The sequence below is a fragment of the Colletes gigas genome, unplaced genomic scaffold (genome assembly GCF_013123115.1).
Source record: "Colletes gigas isolate AHSC1104 unplaced genomic scaffold, ASM1312311v1 Colletes_gigas_Sc00012, whole genome shotgun sequence".
NCBI classification, from domain to species: Eukaryota; Metazoa; Arthropoda; class Insecta; order Hymenoptera; family Colletidae; genus Colletes; species Colletes gigas.
The window spans coordinates 357,729-363,728 of NW_025106641.1; positions in this window are offsets into that span (position 1 = coordinate 357,729).

Below are 6,000 nucleotides of genomic sequence, written 5' to 3' on the forward strand. Positions count from 1 at the left end.
TCGAAATCTAGACATTGGTGACTCCGTTGCAAGTACCCCTAACGCAGTTGCAAGAACAGAGATGTATCGTTAAAGAAAGAGTAGTAAATTCTTTGATCGCCAAAGAGTCTTTCGTCTTCTAGACTTAACGAGCACTAAACCGATGACCTTGACACGTTCCAAGGCCGATGTCATTGAACTATCCACAATTTAGGAAGCCCATGACGCAGACAATAGGGTACAAGGAAGCAATAAAGAATACCATTAGTGTCCGTGTCCATGTCCGTGTCCGTGTCTGATTTCATCGGAAGAAAATATCTCTGTCCATAGTATTTTAATCGATACGGCAGTCAATAGCTGCTTACCTGTTCGAAATGCTTGGTACCTAGCGAGGCACGATCCTGTTTCGATTTAACCGCGCGAAGATTGATTTACAAATAACAAACGTTGAGCTCCACGGTCGATAGGCGAGCACGGTTGGTTCGCTGTACGTTTTCTTGATTACCGAGAACAGGTAGGGAGAACAATCGATCAGCGTATCGATCACGAAATGCTCTGGCCGGCCCTGAGGCGACGAAATCACTCGTCCCAGGAGCGACCGCGCCCAATGGGAGCTCGAGTTTCAGCATTTTTCGAAGCAGCCTGTCGGCCCTCCGTTAATTATACATTTGCCAGATATTACTGCTACCAGTTCCTCGTAAATCCCTTCCAGAACTAACGACGAATCTCTCCTTTCGAGTCGAGTCCGTCAAACGCAACGATACACAACGACGAGTCCGACTCGTCGTACTTTGACGTGGCTACACCGATCACAAAGTCTCGTGTATCGAAAGAAATCTGTTCTCTTTTACGAGCGGAACGAACAAGTTGTATAAAATCCCGACGAGAAAGCAGCCCCGATAGCGTGGCCGCCGGTTGGTATTTATCAAGGCCGAGGCCCCCAACGTCTTGTTAGCTATATGCAAGATATTTGCAATGGCTCCAGGGGCCGAGGGATAATAACCGAGCGTCCTGTATCTCTAATTGTAAGGGCAGAGAGTAACGTGGAGCGGTGGCACCTAGAAAGAGGGCCTCCTCGCGGTTCCTTCTTCGTGGCCGGATAAGCGATAAGGATCGGCGAAAGCACGGAACGCCGGGGTTGTTGGCCACCTCTCGACTCCTCGCGGAACCTCGAGCCTTCTGGAGAACGGCTGGTTCCGAGCCGGACGGTTGGACGAAGAATTACGACGCACTGGGAATTAATATGCACTGTTGGAATATGAATGGCGTTACGCAATTATCGGTTAACCCGCGAACCGATAGAGAATTATGGCCGCTGACGGAGAACGCGTCCCTCGCGTGAAATTGATGGGGCTAACTGGGGAACAAATATTTGTCCATTTTACTACTCGATTCACCGCAATGGAGACTGGGAGAAACGTTTAAAATTCAGGATCGAAAGAGTTGGTAGTCGAGTGACCGGAGAAGTCAACGTCCCCGCCCGAGGGTAGATAAAAGTCGCCAGAACCGGAAGTCGTCCTCCCCCGTCCCCTAAAGCTGTGACGCAACGGTGGAAAAGAAAACATCCGGGTATCCAAAAGCGATCGCCAGGGTTGACTGTGTGTGTGTGTGTGTGTGGTGAGAGCCAGATTGTGGTGGTTGTGTCTGTGTGTCGCCGTGGAGCGCGAGAAAAAGGGCGTGACGTATGGTACCCCGGGGTCCTGCGATACGAAAGCGCCTCTCCCCAAACAGGCACCACCACCGCGGTTCGCTTATATTATTACCGGCATACATATTTATGCGTGGAACACGCAAGACCCCGACGGAGGCGGTGAGAGAAGGAGGAAGGGGTTCCGGCGGACGACGAGGAAACGAAGGAGGGAACAGGGCGAGGAATGCGCGAGAGAAGACGCCTCACGTTGGCTCGGTTGAGTTAGTTATTACTGAATCAATTACCCGCTCGTATTTATAGAGTGTAGCGTGTTTCTTTTCTGTTTCTTCTCGACGCTCGCCACTCTCGGATCCCTGCTTCTCCCTTCCATAGGGCCCCCCCACCTCTTCACGACCTACCACCTTCGTCGCCTGACGTTGTCTTCCCGCGCGAGCCTTCGACCGGGGATCGAGAAGAATCCTCTCCGCGATCGCAACGAGATACGGCTGGAAATTCACGGGGTTCCCCGAAATATACTGTGCCCCGTCGAGGATGCAACTTTGGTACACGAACGTGGCGCCACGAGCGCCCTTGGCGGTCCCACGACCGAGTTAGACGGTTCGTTTTACGTTCACTTTCCAAATTCAGCTTTAGATCGAAGATTACTTACGGAAGCTGTGTTTCTTTTCGCAATCTCGTATTTGACTGTAATAATCGTAAAATACGAATGGGGGATCCCTGAAATATAGAGTGCCCCATCAGGGACGAGACTTTGAGACGAGTAAGCGTAGATGGCGCTACGAGAACAATATTATCACACTTTCTTTTTCTATTTACTACAGTACATAAATCAGGCCGAATTAAAAATTGTCTTGCAACTGTATCCTCAAACAGCGGATAGAGAATTTGAAAAGAGGTTATGCAATTGCTGTCGATGGACGATGGAGGCTGACGAGCAGCAGGATCTCGTGAGAGACTGCTGACAGGATCGTCCGTTGGTCGGGTCCACCTGGTGATCCCATGACCGGTAATAACAACGGGGCCAAACGTTGGCAAAACAATTACCACGGGTCTCTCTCTCGCTCGCGGTTCGAGTAAGTAGGTAGCCGGCTATTTACGACTATTGCCTCTTGCCTGGCTCGTTTCATTACCGATGCATTGCCGGATGCCAACGGCACGGGTCCCCAAAGTCACGCGACCATAATGCCACTACTCGTAAATACGTGGAGAGGAAACGAGCCGTGGGACGCCATTGTGATCCCACAGTCTGCGCGCTGCCAACTGCACGCCGACGGTCCGTGCCGCGCGACTAGGAAATTGGATTTCAGATTACGAATTGGCCTTCTGCAAAGCCGGGTTAATTACTCGGCTGGGATAGAACCGTTCGCGAGACCGTCGACGATTTCCTAAAGGTCCGTTTTCACGCGACCTGGACTCGCAAACCCTCTAGACGCGACATTCGGTTCGAAACAGTCGTTCGTTCGTTGTGAAATAGCTTTATTTTGTAAGCGAGATCGAAATCTCCGTATCGAGAGTGATTTACGTTAGCGTTTGATTCGTCGTGACGAGTTTGCGCGGGAATTAAAACTTGGCTGGTGTGCGTGCAGCTTAACGGTGGACGCGCGACCGCGTTAAAACGACGATGAATTATCGTCACGCGATTTGTCATTCCGCGGGACGCGTAACGACGCGCGAAATGTAGGCTGAAATTACCATTTTCAATTTAGCATCGCTGCGCGAGCGTGCTCCGCGAGGAAATTGGCCAGCCCGGCGCTCGAGAACCGCGCGCCGAGGTGGAAATTAAGTCCCGGGTTGTAACTCGCGCCTTTTAAATCGTTCGAGCGAACTGTGAACCGCGGGGGTGGATTTGCCAAGTCGAAACGGCCTTTGAACTCTTCGGCCAAGGGTCAGAACCAGAGATTTACGAACCTGAAATATCTCAACTTCCTTTCGAATGTTTTGATCATTAATTATATCACGTCTCAAGTATGTCAAGATTATTCGCTCTAATGTAAATTTAATATTGGGAGGGGGGCTACTCTTTTCAAGAGTACGAAATTCGGTATACTAAAATGTATCGATACTGTCTGTCGAACAATCATCGGGTTGCAACGATGGTTGGTTACAGTTGATGGGGACGACTCCCGTTTCATGGGACCCGCCAGGAACGACTCCCATGTCGTGAGACGCGACACCGACCACCCTCAAACTGTGGAACCTAATAGCGACGACCCTTGACTCGTTGGACCTGTGGGGTCCATCGCCTTCCGTATTCGCCACCAGAGGCATCGTTCCTCTCGCAAGCTCTCGACCGACCTTCCAGTTGTCTCCTGTCCTTTCCCATCTCTTCCACAGGATCCCACAGACCCGACTTAAAGTTAGCTAAAATCGTAAAGGGACGATGGTCGTGAGAAAAAGAAGAGCCGCCATATTGAGTTCACGCAGCGAATTAAAGGATCTCGATGTGTTCGGACACGATAATGAGGGGGTCGTTAAGACGAGTAATGATCCTCGTGCTCTGATCCACGCGACCTGTGGCCCATCGTTCGTCACCCTTTTATCCTTTAATGCGTCCCGAAAGGCGCATCGCGGGGATTGAAAACCAAAGTCGGCCATAATACACCCATCGCCACGTGCCGTTAATGTAGACGACGATGGCCCACGTGCTGCACAAGCTCCACCCGATAGCTTGCATTATCCTCGCGTCTACACGATACTCGGGGAAAATTACGCCGCTGCAACTGTTATTCCAAACAATTCAGTTAACCGGGGGGACGTTCTCGAGACACTTTCACCCCGAAATTGGTTCGTAGGAGGTCTCCGTCTGCGCGAGGAAAGAAAAGATTCGTTTTCTCGAATCGTATATCCGTCCGGGGTTGCAATTATGTCCAATTACCGTGCAGTCATTTAACCGAACGCCACGACCCAGATCTTCCCCCGGACCTGTTGTTGTACCTGTTCACACCGCGACCCTCGTACGTCGTACGCGAGGACATACGACGTCGTTAATGCGTGCACGGAAGTTTTCCTCGTAACTGATACTTGTCTCCGTTCTCCAGTTACCACGGAGGAATGGTACCGCGCCAGGGTACCATGACCACCTCAGCCGTCGCATTCGTTGCGCTCGAACGTGCAATTTCGAGACGGGTGCCCCTTCTTCCACATCGTCTGGTGCCCCCGATACTCGCGTCTAGCTGGTCTTTCCACCAACCTTGTACGAACGTCCTGAGAATCGTCCGTGCACTCCCATCGAACGATTCGGTAACCTCGTCTACCGGTGCAGAACGATTCAAAGTCCTTTCGAATCGAAATGTCTCGAGTCAGAAGCCCGGTGTGTTCCCTGCTTTCGTCCGCGACGGCGATCGAACGTAATAGAGATAAAAATCGACAATTTTGCCCCAGAATCAACAACGACTGATGATCGCGTTACATTAAAAACGACGAATTGGAGCGAATCGTCGATAAGATAGCATCGCTACTCTCTCGACGCAGTGATCTCGTTACGCGACACCCTTGGCTGTTGCCATCCACCCTCTACCGATGTTCCCGCCCTTCGGTTTCCACTTTGGTATCGAGCACAGAAGTATTACACACGTTTCAGCGACGCGCACGTGAATCAACACGTGGCCAGAGGCGATGGGTTCGATAATAGGTTTTCGGAAAGCTTGTCAGTCGCGATCATCGTCTCCGGCGAGGAACGTGGCTCGACAAATCGCAGTGAATGGTTAATTACGCGTAACGCACACCCCCGCGGTATTCTAGTTACCACGAATAAACAATATTCTTGGCCGATCAGGGTCTCGATAATAATTTATACCTCCATTCGATACCTTCTGTGCGACTGTTTTCATAGTTATTTTTTATCTCCGTTTGTTATCGGTTTCTAAGTAGGATCAATTATCGGTGGAACGTCGTAGAAGCGATTTAATGACTGGTCCAACATCCCTTCGGTCCAATTAGGTGTTTTTTGAGCCCATCGTTCGGTATCTAGGACGCTTCGCGGTTGCTTTGCGAGGGTTGCGGGGTATTTAGGGGGATGATGCGCGAGGGGGTGGTTTTCGATCATGGTGTTTCCCGTTACGGACACCCCTCGATGTCGGTATCGATTATACACCCTCCGTCGGCGATATCGGTGTACAAAAACTTCGCCCAGGGTGCGTCGAGGGACCGTTTTAATTATCCTCGTAATTACAAAAGGGGCTGTCGAACCCGTCGGGTCGATAAGTCAAGAATGATTTTTCAGATACTATATATCCCTCCATTCTATCATAGAAAGTACAAAAGTTACATTCTAATTACGCAACCAGAAATAAATTAATATAATATATTAATACTCTTGTCGGGGCTTTGGGTTCCTCCACTTCCGGTTCTAAAGGTACCATTCTCTGTCA